Below are 17,518 nucleotides of genomic sequence, written 5' to 3'. Positions count from 1 at the left end.
AGGCTCCAGCCTGATGACTGTGAGGACAGGGCCGCTGGTGAGGGGAGAGCTTTTCTGATGTGTGCTGAATGGGTTCTGCTGCCACCATTAGGGAAGTCTCTCCTTCCTGCCCCTTGTGGCCTGGCCCACAGGTGGCTGCGCCCTGTGCTGGAGCTTTGCTATTATGAGGTTCTAGATTTGTTAAGAAATGCTCCCTTTACGTATACAGAAATTTTGTTTTTTAACTTTACTCAAACCCCAAAAGGTTTTCACCCTCTAAACATCTCTCTTATTTGTCTACTGTTGTCCATACCCAACCCTGCTGAGTTGGTTCAGGCTTTACCATAAGAACTTTTTTTGTTGGGCTTAGTTGACCAATGTCACCCCACAACCTGGTTACCACACTAGGGCTTAGAGGAACCTCTCTAAGACACAAATAACCTGAGGCCCTCTGCTGCTGCCTTCTGGAAAAGGTCAGATGCTTATGCAGTGTCTTAAGGTCCTCTGTGACCTAGACTATACCTACCTCACCAGCTGCTTCCCTTTTCTGCTTGTCTTCACAATCCGTGTTTCAGCTAGCAAGACCAAACTGCCTCTCTTCCTCTGTTGTTCTTGTGCTTTTCTGAGAAGAGCCCCACCAAAGGCTGTCCCTGTCCCTTGAAATAGCCCTCATTTATCAAGCTTCAAACATTGCCTCTTTGGGGAAACCCCCTCTCTTACTTAAGGTCCCCTTTGTCTCTGTTAGGTGACCTGTGTGTACTTTAGTCATGCATCCCTGACACTGAAGTTGTCTTTCAGTTTCTCATGTCCATCCCCCGGCATGGTGTAGGGTAGTGGTTAACAAAGGTAGATTTGGAGCCAGACAGTCTGCATTCTCATCCTTATGTGCTACTTACTAGCTATACCATCTTGGGAAAATTACATCCTCTCAGCCTTTGCCTTGTGTTCCTCATCTGTACAACAGGGATACTTATGGTGTGCAATGCATATAATGCTGATTATTTAGAAAATAAAGTACTGAGAGAGTCTTGAAACAGAGTAAAAACCCAGTGATTGCTGTCTTTTCTTAATATCAAGAACTTTGTGCAACCCAGAGACCTTCCATGTATGGATTTCCCACCTTGTAACCAGGTTATCCCTAGCCAGAGGTCAGTTCATTTATACGTATAGAGTATGGGGGTTCAGTTATACATGAGGAGTCAGAAAAATTATCATAAACCCCAGAAGGAGAAAGGAGTCTCATTATCAAGCCGAGATCTAGGGTAAAGTTTGTGGCAAGTCAGTGAAGCCAAGAACAGATATCTGAGTCAGGCTAGGAAGCCAAGGGTTTGAGGCTGGACAACAAAGGGGAAACGCTGAGATTAAGGAACAGGGCAGGACGTCTTCCTGATTGTTACATTGATCACTTGCAGGTGTTTGAGGTTCATCTCCACGTCTGGCTAGAGTCTGAGGATGGATACTGTTAGGAGGGAGAGTTTTTCCCTTGTTTCTGGTATCTTTGAGGGGGATTTTCCCAAGAATGCTCCTGGCCTCCTGCCCCACCCTTTACTCCTACCCATGAAGATAGAATAAGTTACTTGGGTAGAGGACCAACCATTGCATTTCTCAGTGACATTCTGTCAAAGACTCTGAGCTTTGGGTATGGGTTACCATCCTTCTTCCTTCTTCCTCAGGAACAGTGGGATTCAGGGACCTGTGTACGTGTGTCTACTCTACAGGCTCATGTTCACCTCAGATGTGCTGCCTGCAAGCGTAGCCCGTTTTCTCAGCCTCAGCACTATGGACATTTTGGCCAGATGATTTTGTGCTGGGGTCTGGGGTGGAGTTTAGTGGGAGCTCTCCTGGGCATTGCAGGCTATTTAGCTACATCCTTGGACTCTGCCTGCTAAACACCCATAGCATCCCCACAAATGTCTCCAGATATTGCAAAATTGCATTTGCCCCACCCCCCACCTTGAGAACTGCTGTCCTAAACAACTGTAGGGGTTGGCAGACCACTTGGACCTGACACCAAATTGTGTTTATCAACAGCAAAGCTGATAGTGTGGGCTCCATTTTCACTCTTCATTTTAACAGTTTACGACTTATTGAGAACCCAGATGAGAGTCTCTTCAGATGGCTTAGGGACCTGCTTAGAGACCGTGTCTGGGTCTCAGCCGGAGTGGACCTCTGTCGTGTTAGTGCTTCACCCCTAGGATAACTATTCCTCTCATAGCGTTCAGACAGTTATGAAAAAGGGGGCTCTGAGCCCTGTCCCTGACTGATATTTGTGGCCCAAGTTCAAGGGGAGGCTCCATTGGGTCTCCTGAATATCTAACCCTCAGAGGAGTCATGTAACCTCAAAAGCTGGGTCAGAGGCAGGCACTGACCACCTTAAGCAGGTCAGCAGCCTCGTCTCAGTAGCCAGCTGGTGGGTAGACCAGTTGGCTTTGGTCCCAGCTACATTTTCTGGAAAGGCAAAGATACGATAATTTTTTGAAGCTGGGAAAGTTCTCTGCAGGGCTTCTGTGCACAGTCAAAACCCAAAGCTAGGCCTACAAAGTTTGCATTGGACATTCCAGGGGCTGTTTGCCAAACTTGGGCCATGTTCCTGGCTAAGCATCACCCACGGGCACTGTGCCCCAGACAGACCCAATCCACAGAGCAGAAAGGCTTCGTTTTCAGCTCTGCAGAGGCAGCAGCCTTTAGGCTAATTAATAAATCATCAACGCATTTGTGGTGTGAAAAATGAAATATTTATGTTCGCCAGAGTAATATTTCTGTCTTGCAGCCCCATGCTCTGTTGATGCCTGATGGAGGATGAAGTAAATACCAGCTGGTGTAGAATGAGTGGAATATAATTACTCTCTACAAAGTTAAGTGAATATTAAAACACAGAAGTCACAGGCACTGGCACTCGTCCCTCCCTGACTCTGCCACCCAGTTACTGGCAACCTGACCTGATGCTGGCTTCACTACAGATTCCAGCAGGGATCTCAGTAGAGGACTTGGTTGTCAGCAATGGGGAAGCAGCTGGGACACAGGCTGCTGAGCGAGGCAGGAAGTCAACCACCTTCCAGGAGCGTAGGGAGGAGATTTCCCTGATGCTAGAGGGACGTAGTGATATTGTGGGGAAAAAATGGAGCTCTGGAGCTAGAGAGACCACATTCTGTGCCCCACCTCTGAAATTTACAAGCTGCGTGACTTTGGTCAAGGTCTTTCACATCTCTATACCTTAGTTTGCTTACCTAGAAAATAAGGGTAATGCTGCAGTACGTAATAAAAGAACCGTGTTTCAGAATAGACAAAGTTTTGCATGGTAACAGGGAGGTAGAGATGAAATGTGAGATTTCTAAAAAGATTGGGTAAATAATCCACAAATCTTAAACTGATGGCTGTGGAGAAGCAAAGGAAGGAAGTTGTGCAAGGTGATCTTGTGACTGGCGTGTCAAAGGGTACTCAGTCGTAAATTCAAGAGTAGGGAAAAGGAAGACACCTATGACAGAGACTACAATGTCCAAAAGGAGAGCACTCTTAATGAGGGGAGAAGGCAGAGATGGGTGCTTTGTTTAGGGGTGGAGTTGGAGTAATAAGAGGAGTAATGATCAGGGGAACTTCTCCAGCCTTAGAAAAGCATGTGTGTGTGCGCACGTGCGTGCATACACACACCAGGGTTTCTGGTGCCCTCTGTAATCACCCATACCACGTGAACACAGTTTCCACTTAGCAAAATTTCACTGTGCAAAGACTACATAGTTCCCTCTGTTCCTATCTGAACTTCTCTCTGTCCTTCGTTTCCCATGTTGAGTCCCTGTAGCCTCATAGCCAATCCAGGTCCTGAACGTTAGCCCTGTTTATGTGTTAGGAGGGACTTGCCCTCACACTAGTCATTCTTTTACCTTCATTGGAACCTCATTTTGAATGTCCTTCCCCACCTCTGTGTAGAATCACTGTGTCGTCAGCCCTGCCCAGTGCGCAGGGCAGAAGGTACATGGTGTCCAATGAATGTGGATGTGGTATAAAAGACATCTGTATCTTTCATGGGATCCCACAGGATACCAAAGTCCCTGCCCTTGAAAAGCAGAAGCTCTCATTATGGTCCAATATGACATCCATGAAACAATTGGAGAACCAAGTGTGTACAATTGAATGTTTTAATATTTAATAGGCTGTAGGTATTCTAGGGAGAAGAAGAAAATCCACTTTTCTCGGCGCTTATTATATGCAATCACTGTTTTAAGAATATTACATAAATGATTTTATTTAATCCTTTTAGCCACCTTGTAAGATAGGCATTTTACAGTTGGGAAAGCAGACTCCAAGTAACCAATTTGCCTTCCATTAAAAAGCATGAAAGTGATGACAGCAGAATTCAAATACAAGTCCACTGTCTTCAAGATCTATGTCCGTTCTCTTTCCTTCTGCACTCATCCTTTTCTTCCTTCACTTCTTTCCATTCCCCTCCTTTCTTCATTTTCAAAGAGGTTTACAAATGTGAAAGTATTGTTAGAAGCATACCATTGATTGTGTTCAAGTTAGCAGTATGCCAGCTTAAAAAATAAATTCCTTGTAGATGACAGTGGCCATGTGACATAGTTCTGGCTAATGACATGTAAGTGGAGAGGATGAGTTCAGCTTACTTGATGCCCAGCTGTCCTCCCCCTTCCTGGAAGGAAAACTTGATGCTCAAGGTAAAGCTGCCATCCCATGAGCACTAGGTGATGGACATATAAGCCCACCTACAATCAAATATAGGACCTTGGTCTTGGAAGACATAGTCCAGCCCTAGACTGCCTGCCTTTGGACTTGTTCAAATGACTATTTTCAAGGCTCTGTTACTTGTAGTGAATGCAATTTCTAACTTCTTTTAGTTAGATGCACTTCAAACATTAATTTTTTTTAAACGAGCAAATCAAACTAAAGCAATCCCATAGATACAGAGAACAGAGTGGTGGTTACCAGAGGTGTAGGGATGGAGGGAAGGTTACAATGGCTAAAGTGGATCAACTATATGGTGACAGATGGAAAGGACATTTTTGGTGGTGAGCACACTGTAGTGTATACTGCATTGTAATAAAACACAATGTTTCATGTGTATTGTTGTACACATGAAACATATAATGTTATAAACCAGTGTTACCTCAATAATAAATAAATTAAAAGCAAAAATTTACAAACTCCCATTCTCCACTCAGAATAAACCACTGACAACAGGGCACTGGTGTTCATCTTCCTATACTCATTCTATCTTGCTCCATTTACAAACAGGCACATCTTCACATATACTTTTTAGGACATTTAATGGTGTGCTCTATGTATTTTTCTGTAACGTGCTCTTTCCACTGGTGTGAAACTATGATTTGGAACCCTACTATTTAAAACATTTAGGTATTTACTAGGCACTTTCCTCTCTATATCTGTGGAACAGTGGTTTTTAAATGGAGATAATTTTGCTTCAGTCCCACAGGCAGTCTTTTGGCAATGTCTGGAAACATGTTGTCATATGGCAATGTCTGGAAGCATGTTTGGTTGTCACAATTATGGGGAAATGGGTGCCAGGAAGGATAGAAGCCAGAGATGCTGCTAAACATCCTACAATGCATAGGACGTCCTCCCACAACAAAAAATTATCCAGCTGAAAATCTCAAAGTTCAGATTGAAATGTCAGTGTTGAGGTTCAGAGACCTTGCTATGGAGTGTTCCGTAATGTAATATAGCTGTATCTTATGGTAATTTGTTTAAACAGCCCCTGCTAACCAACACTGAGATTGTTTCTAACAATGCTGAAAGATCACCATTGTCCATATCCTTTGATATTATGTATTCATGCTGTTTAAGAATAAATTTTAATGCATGGAATTTCTTGGAAAAAGAATATACACAGTTAATATTTAGATACTGCTGCCAAATCACCTGCCAAAAAAGGCTTTCTTAATTTACACCGCCACCGAAAGTGCAATAGACACTGTCCATTTCCCTGAATCTTCACCAACATTCGATATCATCAATCTTTTTATCTTTGTGTAACAACAGAATTATTGTTATTTAATTTTCATTCTCTGATGTGAATAAGATTGAGCATCATTTTGTCTGTTAATTGGCCACTTTATTTCCTTTTATGTGAAATGCTTCATCTATTTTCTTTACCCATTTTCTTTCTGATTATTGTCTTTTTTCTTATTGATTTGTAGGAGCTCCTCCTATATGTTGAATACTGGGTTTTTGTTTTTGTTTTTGTATTGTATATGTTGTAGTCATGTTCTGTCTGCCTTTTCCTGCTCCCTATCCTTTTAAGAAAGAGAATAAATGAAGGTTTTAGAAGTTAGGAAACATTTCTTTCTTTTTTTTAAATAAATTTATTTGTTTATTTTTTATTGGCTGTGTTGGGTCTTTGTTGCTGCGTGTGGGCTTTTTCTAGTTATGGCCAGTGGGGGCTACTCTCCATTGTTGTGCGCAGGCTCCTCATTGAGGTGGCTTTTCTTGTTGTGGAGCACAGGCTCTAGGCGCACAGGCTTCAGTTAGCTGTGGATCATGGGCTCTGGAGCGCAGGCTCAGTGTTGTGACATACGGGCTTAGTTGCTCCACGGTATGTGGCATCTTCCTGGACCAGGGTTCGAATGGATTCTTAACCACTGCGCCACCAGGGAAGTCCCAGGAAACATTTCATTCATCATTAATTAAACCTGATGTATTTGGTGTTTCCTATGGGTCACGTAGGTACTAAGGGAAATGAAGTGGGAGGACAGCCCATCTCTGCCCTCAGGTATCTCAGTCTAGATGCGGATGAGAAAACATACGCATTTCATCTTTAATCCTTATTAGGAGTCAAATGCCTATTAATAGCATCTCTCCTTTATGCATAGTTAGATGAATCTATGGAACACTGACAAGCAATTAGAAGTGATATCAAAATAGCTCTTCTTTTACCTATAGTAATGACACTGGATAGGGAGGCAGACGTTTGTAGATCATGGCCCTAACACTGATCCCCAGGATTAGATAGACAGACCTGCCCCTTCACTGTTGGCCACGTGGCAGGGAGCAGTCGAGGGCACGTGCTCCATGCTGGCAAGGCTTGCTCTTAAGAGGAAGAAGGAGGCTCTGAGTCACGTGCACTGAGTTTATTCTTCCCGTCTTTACCAAGAAGATGAATCCCTCCATACACTATGGGGGAAGAGTAAGTGAGGGGACAGAGAGAGTCCAGCAGTGTTGTGTTATTAATGACCTTTCACCTGGAAGGAAAAGAAGGGCTGGGGAATAAACTCTGCCTTCCTCTTAGTTATAGAAAACTCCCCTAAAGTCTTTAAAAGCTTCCACCCTTTACTTCCTCCACCATTTTGTTTTCAAATGATTCATCTGACAATGTGTCAACTTTTCCATACCACCTCTGCTATTTGGTGTATCACGTATTCATTCTTCTTCCTCTTTGCACTGATGTGAGTGGTAGCAGCTTTCTTCATGTTCAGAGTTCTCACATCTCCATCTATGGCTTTCCCTATTACCCTCTGGCCCCTCCTTCAGTCTTCCAGATGGGATATTTTCATACACACAAGTATTTAGAACAGCTTACGAAGAAGACCATTGGGAGTTCTCTTTGTTCATAATTCACTCGTCTTCTTTTAATTCAGTGTCCATTCTCCCCTCCGCATTTTAAGAGGCCTTTTCTTTATGTTTATTCACCATTTTTTCTAAGTATTTTTGATAATTAATCTTCCTTTACCCTTTCCTTGTTCCCTCTTGTTATATAAAATGTTTGCATTCATCAGAATACCATCCTCAGCTCTTTTCTCATTCTCTACCCCCCTGTAAATGCATGATTTTAGCTGTCAGCTATATAATAACAGTTTCAAAATTTATATCTTCTAACCTAAGCTGCACACACACACACACACACACACACATGCCTGTGTTTCCAATGCCTCCTGCATATTTATACCTAGCTGTCACACTGCTATTTCAAACTCAACATGACCAAATCCTATTTTTCTTTCTATATTTGTCTCAGTTAATATCATTAGCATCTGTTCAATTAAAAATTTAGGCATCATTTGCAATGCAACTCTACCTATTTTATAAATCATTATTGGATTAAAACTTTTCAAGGGCTTTTTATAACCCAAAAGATAAAAAACAAAATCCTTGGAGTTCTAAACATGTCTTTTTTACTTTATGGACCTGTGATGACTAATTTTATATGTCAACTTGGTTGGCCACAGGGCCCAGATATTTGGTGAAGCATGATTCTGTGTTTCCGTGAAGGTGTATTTTGGATGAGATTAACATTTAAAATGATGGATTTTGAGTAAAGCAGAGTATTCTTCATAATGTAGGTGGGGGGGTCATCCAATATACTGAAGGCCTAAATGGGACAAAAATTGACACTCCTCCCCCCACCCCCCACCCCCAGCAAGAAGGGATTCTGCCAGCAGCCAGCCTTCAGGCTTGAATTGCAGTATCCGTTCTTCCCTGGGTCTCCAGCCTGCCAGCCTACCCTGCAGATTTTGGATTTACCAAGCCTCCACACTGCATTAGCCAACTTCTTAAAATAAATCTCTCTCTCTCAACCATTCTGCTGGTTCTGTTTCTCTGGAGAAAGCTGACTAATGTAGATAGGACCTGACCTTCTATCTTTAAATGAGATAATTCACCTTTTGGAATATTTTTTTAAAAGAATAAAAAAGATCAGATAAACAATCAAACATAATAACCAAACAAACAAAAAAAGCAGCAAGTAGAAAAATAATTCAAAACAACCGGCAGAACAAGCCTGTGGTCTAACCATGTCAAAACCCTGGTCATTCCAGATACATGACTCATTCTTTAGTGCTTGTGTGCCAGATCATATGCTCAGGTCTCATCTTGGCATATTCTTCCATTTTTCATTGCCTGACTTTTCTCTGCTGCTCCAGGTAGATTTAGATGTGATCTTCTCTGTGCCCCCATAACACTTTGCCTCTATCTTTCTTTGGACCATTCCCACACTGAGCGACAACTTTTTACATCTACCTTCCCTACTGGGGCTCACAACCTCAACACCCAGTGGGTCCTCAGTTGTCTCTGTGGAATGGAAGATCTTTAACCCACAACTCACTTCTCCCTGTTAAATTCTTCTTGTCTGTAGTAGGTATAATCAGTTCCTCAAGAAGAGATCAAATCCTGCACCCTCCGCACTGAGTCCCTGACATTCAAGCATTGTCTACCTCATCAATTCCTTTTGCATTTCAAGTGCTGTCCTAACTGGAGGTGGAAAGTCCAGGAGACAAAGATGGCTGTCCCCTGGGACCCAAGATCCTGCGACCCTTGGACATTCCTCAAGTCTCGTGACTCACAAGGGCAACAACAAGCGACTTCAGAGGAGGCTGCTGCTTTTTTCTCTGCTGAGCAGCAAGTGCAGAGATCATCACACTAAGACCATCCCTGACTTTCTGTACACCTTGGAGAAGTGGTCAAGTCCCTTAATTGTAGACGGGGGGCTCCTTGAAGGCAAGGGCTGTTTTCTTCTCCTCATGACTCCCTATTGTGTGCAAAAATAAATAGATGAATAAGTGTTTGTTTCTCAGTAGCTATTGGTAAATATTGCCTTGAGTTGACTGGTATGGTAGGAAGTAGCTCAGTCTGGGAGGCTAGCTTATTGAAGTCAAGTAAACATATGTGATGAGTTTTGGGAGGAGATAGGAAGAACTTTATTCCTTCCTGAAAGCTGCATCTAAAATATTGCAAGGTATTACCTTACCAGACATCATAGGATAAATTTAGTGTGAGTTATATTAAATTTGACTTTAGCCTTACTTTGTGATATTGGGCGATTATTTTACCTCACCACTCTCAATGTCCTCATCTGTAATTAGGTCTAGTAAGTCCCTCTTTTAGAGAAGAGTATTTGAATTAAAATATGTCAAAGTGCCCATCACCAGAAGTCCCTCAATAAAATGGTTGTTGAATCTGGGTCTTCAACACCCTCTTTATTATAGGCAATCACAGTTCTTATTTTTCCCCCACTCTCTGTGCTGTAAACCTTGCCAAAAACACTCAGACTATATTAACCTTGCAGTAATAAAGAAAAACAGCAAGCTAATTTGGGAAACTTCCAATAACAAAAATGCCTATTAAAATTTGAAAGCACTATAAAAACTATATGACCACAATAGCCTCTTTCTGTTTTGCTTGGGAACCAGAGGTGAACATCAGATTTCCAGCTCTTGGTTTTCGCGGTTTGCTTCCAGAAAAGACAATTTAAGTACTGGTTATTAGAGCCTGTCAATAAATTCCAGAAGTGAAGTAAATCTTGCTTAACTGACTGACAGCTGCAAATTAATTTTGCTTTCTTTAAACAACTAACCAGCCTAATGTTCACGCAGTTGACAAGCCTCACTGTATGTGCTCTCTTAGCCCAGTGCATGGTGGTCTGAATACCATCCATGGTATAAATTCTTTTGCCTTCACTCAACTTCTTATTGGGGAAGACAGTGCAGTGTATTAGCAGACACCTGGGTGACAGAGGATGGCAGTTTAGAATTCAGCCTGTTGAGAAACATATAGCCCTGCTAGGAGACGCTTATAGCAGGAATGGCCCCACACTTGCAGGGGTCCCACTCAATTCTATTTGTGATTTCTTATTTCATTCACTCAGCAACATTTGACCAAACACTGTGTTAAGTGCAGGGGAGGAAAAGAAAAATGCTATTCAATCCATTTTTTATAAAGATGCCCAAGGCTAAGAACAAAAAAGAAGCACGAATAAGGGCCATCTGTTGTAATTAGAACTGTAGTGGACAGTGGGAACATAAAAAGAGAGTGATTATTTTATAAGCAGAGGTTGGATGGTGGTGGCCAGTTGGACATAGGAAATGCTTCTTCCAAAATGTCACTTATCTGTTGGTATTTGTTTTCTTCTTAAGTGAGGTATAACATACATACAGTAATGTTCACACATCTTCATTGTTTAGCTCAGTGAATTTTTACATATGTGCTCACCCATGTAATTATCACCCAGATTAAGATATTGGATGGGGCATTTCAATCTCCCAAGAAAGCTTCTTTCCCAGCCAATCCTCCCTGTCTCCAAGAGGTAACCACTAGTTTATCACTATGAATTTATTTTGCCTGTTTTTGAATTTCATATAAATGGGTTCATATGATATGTGGGTTTGTTGTTGTTGTTGTTGTTGTTGTTGTTGTTTGGTAACTGTTTTCTTTAGCTCAACTTTTGTCTGTGAGGTCCATCCTGGACAGTGTGTACCTAAAGCTCTTTCTATCCCTATGAAGTCTTCCATTGTAGACAATGGTATTTGAAGGATGGGTACAAGTTCTTCCCATGGGACAGTTGGAAGAAGGCATACATTTAAGCATGGTATATTTGAAGGGTAGCTGTAGCTACAGTATAGGGACTTGGGGGTTCATATAGGAGATTGCACTGAAAAAAAAAAGATTGACACTCCACTAGGAACGATGTAAAATGTACTGCAAGATGCTTGAACTCTCTTTTGGTTGATCATCCCCCAACATCTTCAGAGGTCAACGGGAGGTGTTATATGATCAGATCTAAATGTCAGACCCATTATTCTGATGTAAACATGACTGGTGCATGTTGCCAAGGAGAATTCAGTGTCAGGAAACTAGAGGATAGGCCATCATGGTGACCCAGCTGGCTTGATTCAAGGTCAAGGGAAGGAGAGAAGTGAAATAATCAGAGTGAGATTAACATGTTCAGAGGTGGACAGGAGGGGAAGGAGGAGTCGAACACCAAGTTGTCGCACGTAAGGCAGAAGCAGCAGAGGAAACAAGAAATCTGCGCCCACTTTTGACGTTTATTTGAAACTGGGATGTGAGAGTGAGTGAGAGAGCATCCAGGCTCTGCTGAGAACCCTCCTGTCCTCCCCGCAACCCCACCCTAGCTAGGCCTCCCCTTACCCACTAGTTTAGCAGCGCAGCCCTCAAGGGGAGATGGATGAAAACGCCTCGAGGAATTACGCACATTTAATTTACATCTGGGTCTGAACTCCCGAGCCCGCTCTTCTGTCATTTTGCCATTTCAAAGAATAACATACCAGGGCTTTTTATTCCAGCCCTGTGGTGGTGCCCTTTTTGAGAGAATAAATCCCAAGTAGTGTTGCCAAAAGCCAGTGACATTTGCCATGTTTGAAAAGGCCTTATTTTGAAGAATGATTATTGATTCTTTTTCACATTTCAGATCATTCCTTTGATGCTGCCTTTTACTGGCCCCGGTTAGCGACCCTCAGCTGTGTTCCTGGCTCCCTGACACAGCAGTTCACCCAAAAAGAATAGCGTGTTCTTCCAAGCAGTGCTCACCCTGGGCCTAACCACCGGAAAAGTCACTGTTTCTCTGATTATTTCATCACATAGAGGACCTTCTCCAAGCCTCGGCAGGGTTGTTGAAAATATGCAGATGTGCTTATAAGTGAACACAGGTAATGATGGCATTGTGGAGGGAGGGATGAAAGGTACCAGGACACCTCATTAGAATAAGTAATAGCAACTCTGGGACTCTGTCATTGCTGTGGGCCTGCAGTTTCCAGGAGTGGAAAGAGGGTAGCAAGGGAGTAGTAGACCAGGAGAATATGATGAATAAGCCACTGAAATTGCTTACAACATATTGACTCCCAAAGAATAAATATTGAAAAGAACCATTGGATATGGATGGTGTCCCTGGGACAGAAGACCCTGATTTCTGGATTTCAGCATCAGGAAGTCAATCACCCATACATCTTAGGGATCTTGACATCACCCATGAGTGTTAGAAGTGAAATCTCTCATTCTAGTGCAGCAGTGGTTTTGTGGGCCTAATAGGAGCAATTAAAAAAAAAATGAGGCTTCAAGTTAAGGTATAGACTCTGCATATTTGTAATGTGTTGTTTATTCTCTGTTACATATGTCCCTAGATATTATGTTGCCTTTAGGGTGTTGTCAAGGAGAAGGGACAAGACACTGCATGTCAATGAATTTCTAGGATTAGGAAAGGACTCTTTAATCAAATACTGATTTAATTCCTCCATGGGAAGGTAGGGCTAACACCCCATCGGAATATATATACATACATAATGTATAAATAATACATATATATATAATTCCATACAGTTGAGCACTTACCTCTTAGAAGGTAAAACCTTAAATTGTGAATAAAGTGCTTAGTATAATGCATAGAACTAGGTTATTATTATTCTATCTTTTCCTTTAGACCAACTCTCTGCAGTGGGTATGAATGCTTCTGTTTCAGATCTGAAAATCCAAACCTGTACTCTTAATGACTATTCTACCAGCACTAGGATTTTTAAGTAGAGAATCTATGAAATCTTTTTGGCATTGAGTGGTTGAAATGTGTCTATAAAGGCTGGGCAGCCCTACGACACTCCTTCTTCTGCCTTCCCTGGATGTAGCCTTATGCCGGCATCATCATGGACCCTGATATTGCTTCAGAAATGGAGGATCTCCCTTACACAAGTTTATTCACCCAACTAAGGACCTACAGTGGAGTGTGCTATCTCCATATGGCCGAGATACCTGGGCAAGACAATGGTAAAATAAGAAGACTTGTAATTTAGGTAGCCTCTGTCAGATAATATGTGTACTTTTCTCCTTTAAAAAAGCTGCAGTTTTCCATTCCTAGTATTAACATTAGAACAAAATACTTCCATACTTCCATTTATATTTTTGTATCAGCCTTTACAGTACCTTTTCATGGATGCTTATTCGTTAAGATTTACAGTTAAAACAGCAGTTCTCAAGTGGTAGTGTGCATTATAAGCACATGGGAAATTGGTTTAAAGTGCCAGTTGTCCAAGCTTAGTTCCAATCTTACTCAGACTCTTTAGATGTGTTATAAACAACAAAAACAACAATTCTGACTTTGATGACCACCATTGGCTTAGTCAACTTGAACTCCTCTTTAAAATTTACCGTGACAAGTTTTGGAGTCAAACACAGCCTGTGATTGGACTAGGATCTGGTTATCTGAGTTCATGCCACTTCCGAGGGTTGTCAAGGTCTTTTATGCCTGCAACATGGTTGGTCAGTTCATTTGCTTTATAATTTTTGGATTATTAGAGGTATGACTTTGTGGTAGGCCTCTCAGTGAAAGGGTTGACTGTGGCACATATCATGCCTTGTGTGCACTGGGGAAGAAATAATGAGCTTGCACATGGTGACTTTGTGGTCCCCGATGTCCATGACAGGGGCATGAAATCAAGGAGCAAAATGTCAAAATTTAGGAAGTGTCTCAAACTAGTAATTGGTAATATTTCAGAAATAGTTATCAGAATTCCAAAGCACGTCAAAGTCAAAAACTCCAGAGATATCACTTCAGCAAATAAAACAAACATGTGCCTGTGATAAATCCTGCCCTATATTTGACACACCCTATGCAGATGTTTCCACTTCTTGGATGACTTCAAGATCTTAAGAAACTTCTGAAAAATGTGTGACTTTCTTTCCTTTTAAAATAATATATGATTTGGGGCAATTTTAACTGCTGTAATAAATACTAACAAAATTTCAGTGCCTTGAGACAAGAGAAATCTATGTCTGGCCCCTGAAACAGTACAATGTGGATAGTCCTGGTCACCAAGTGACTTTTCTTCGGGCAATGATTATGAGAATCAGGCTCCTTACGACTTGTGGTTTCATTATCCCATTTGACCTCAGGCTTCTTGAGAAACAGTTGACAGATGGGGAAATAGAGGATGAGGACAGCATACCAACTTCCTAAATGTTTCTGCTCCAAAGTAACAAGCAGCACATCCACTCATTTATCTTTGGCAAGGCTTGGTCACATGGCCTCACCTAAATTCAAGAAGTCAGGCAACTATAATCCCTGACTGGGCATCCGCTTTCAAGCATCAACTCTATTGCAAAGCTGAGATTTTTATTCTTTCTTGGGTAGTTCCAAATGTTAAGACTAGCCTCAATATGCATGTAATGTGTTTGTTCTCAGTAATTATGGAAAGATAGCCAAGAAGATCTTTCTCCTAAACCATCTCTGTCTGAACAAACACAGCCCTGTCTTAGTAGCCACTTAGCCACTGTTTTCTCTCAGATGTACTACTTGAAATTTTATTATAAAATGAATTAACTTAAAAAGAGTTGACCCAATTAAGATTTAATTTTTCTTTGTTTTTTATTTTTAATTTTTTAATTGAAGTTTAGTTGATTTACAACATTATGTTAGCTTCAAGTGTATTGCATAGTGATTCAGTGTTATTACAGATCATACTCCATTAAAAGTTATTAAAAAATAATAGCTATAATTCTCTGTGCTGTATAATATATCCTTGTTGCTTATCTATTTTATACATAGTAGTTTGTATCTCTTAATTCCATCCCGCTACGTGGCCCCTATTCTCTTCCTTCTCCCCACTGATAACCACTAGTTTGTTTTCTGTATCTGTGAGTTTGTTTCTATTTTGCTATATACATTCATTTGTTTTAATTTTTAGATTGCACATATAAGTGATATCATAAAGTATTTCTCTTTCTCTGTCTGACATTTCACTTATTTCATTTTCTATTCATCTGTTCATGGCACTTGTGTTGCTTTCATATCTTTGTTATTGTAAATAGTGCTGCTGTGAACATTGGAGTGCATGTGTCTTTCCAAATTAGAATTTTTATCTTTTCCAGATGCCTAGGAGTGGGATTGCTGGATTATATGGTAACTCTATTTTTAGTTTTTTTAAGGAAACTCCATCCTGTTTTCCATAGTGACTGCACCAATTTACATTCCCACCAACACTGTAGGAAAGTTTCTTTTAGTCCACACCCTCTCCAACATTTGTTATTTGTACATTTTTTGATGATAGCCATCCTGACAAGTGTGAAGTGATATCTCATTGTTGTTTTGATTCATATTTCTCTAATAATTAGCAACGTTGAGCATATTTTCATGTGCCTGTTAGCCATCTATATGTCTTCTTTGGAAAAATGCTTATTTAGGTCTTGTGCCCATTTTTTGATTCGGGGGTGTGTGTGTGTGTGTGTGTGTGTGACATTGAGTTGTATGAGCCGTTTATATATTTTGGATATTAACCCCTTGTCAGTTATATCATTTGCAAATATTTTCTCCCATTGTATAGGTTGTCTCTTTGTTTTGTCAATAGTTTCCTTTGTGGTGCAAAAGCTTTTAAGTTTAGTTAGGTCATATTTGTTTGTTTTTGCTTTTATTTCTTTTGCCTTAGGAGATAGATCCAAAAAAATAATGCTATTGTTTATGTCAAAGAGTGTTCTGCCTATGTTGTCTTCTAGGAGGTTTATGGTTTCAGGTCTTACACTTAGGTCTTTAATCCATTTTGAGTTTGTTTTTGTATATGCTGTGAGGAATTATTCTAATTTAATTCTTTTACATGTAGTTGTCCAGTTTTCCCAGCACCACTTATTGAAGAGACTGTCTTTTCTCCACTGTATATTCTTGCCTCTTTTGTTGTAGATTAATTGACCATACATACGTGGATTTTTCTGGGCTCTCTATTTTGTTCCGTTGATCTATGTGTCTGTTTTTGTGCCAGTACTAGACTGTTTTGATTACTGTAGCTTTGTAGTATAGTCTTAAGTCTGGGTGGGTGATGCCTCCAGCTTTGTTCTTTTTTCTTAATATTGCTTTTTTTCTACACAGTTCTCCAGAAATTGTATTCTAAAAAGGCCAGTGCTCCTTCTGGTACAAAATAATTTTCTACAGTGTGTAATTAGAAATAAAAGGTTATTAAACAGATTTTTTAAATGATTTTGTTTTGCAGATGTAAAGAACAAACTGCACCTGAAATGGATATGTTGGAGAGGATGGGTTGTAAGGAGCTAGGTATTCATGTGTCCTACCAGACTGTGTAGACTGTTGGATATGGTGAGTGCTATGTGTTTTTTACTTAGATGTGAATTCCATGTGTATGCCCAGACCAGATGTTACCAGAACCTTCTCTTTCCTAATGCTGGCTGGTGACTAGAAGTTGCTTAGGTGTTGATTATAGGAGCTCCTGCTGAGCCCTCCCAGAAGGAGAGACACCATTCATTGTTTTATAATTGAGGATGGGAGTTTGGTTCTATTCAGGAAGCCAGCAGCTCTCATGGGAGAAGCTGTGTGATGCTACAACCTGATGAGAAGTGCCTCTCAGGTTGAGTTTGGAGAGGCAGCAGATGGTCTTCCTGTGCCATATCAGGGTCAGTTATGTTTTCAATCAGCTTTCAGGAAGAATTGAGCTGCCATTGATGTTAACTCTGCTATGACATCAGTTGTCTGGGTTTTAATGATACATGCAAGGCATTTATCATGGAAATAGATTTCTATTCCACATCACTATTAATAGAAGTGATCCTTGAGGACTGGGAATTTTTGAGTTCTTACTCTGTACTATAATAGGTATTTGTGGATACAATACAACCTGATTTATATCTTACTGTAACCTTATATGAGGGTTCTATATTATCTCCACATCACACAAGAGAAAATGCCGAGGCTTAGAGATGTTAAGTTTCTTGCTCACAGTCACAGGATAATTAAATAGCAAATCTCTGTTTCCATCCAAAACCCGTCCAGCTCAAAAGCCTGAGCACCAGCCTC

This window comes from Hippopotamus amphibius, chromosome 5 (genome assembly GCF_030028045.1).
Source record: "Hippopotamus amphibius kiboko isolate mHipAmp2 chromosome 5, mHipAmp2.hap2, whole genome shotgun sequence".
NCBI classification, from domain to species: Eukaryota; Metazoa; Chordata; class Mammalia; order Artiodactyla; family Hippopotamidae; genus Hippopotamus; species Hippopotamus amphibius.
The sequence above is the reverse complement of the archived record's forward strand: the minus strand, read 5'-3'. Positions refer to the sequence as shown.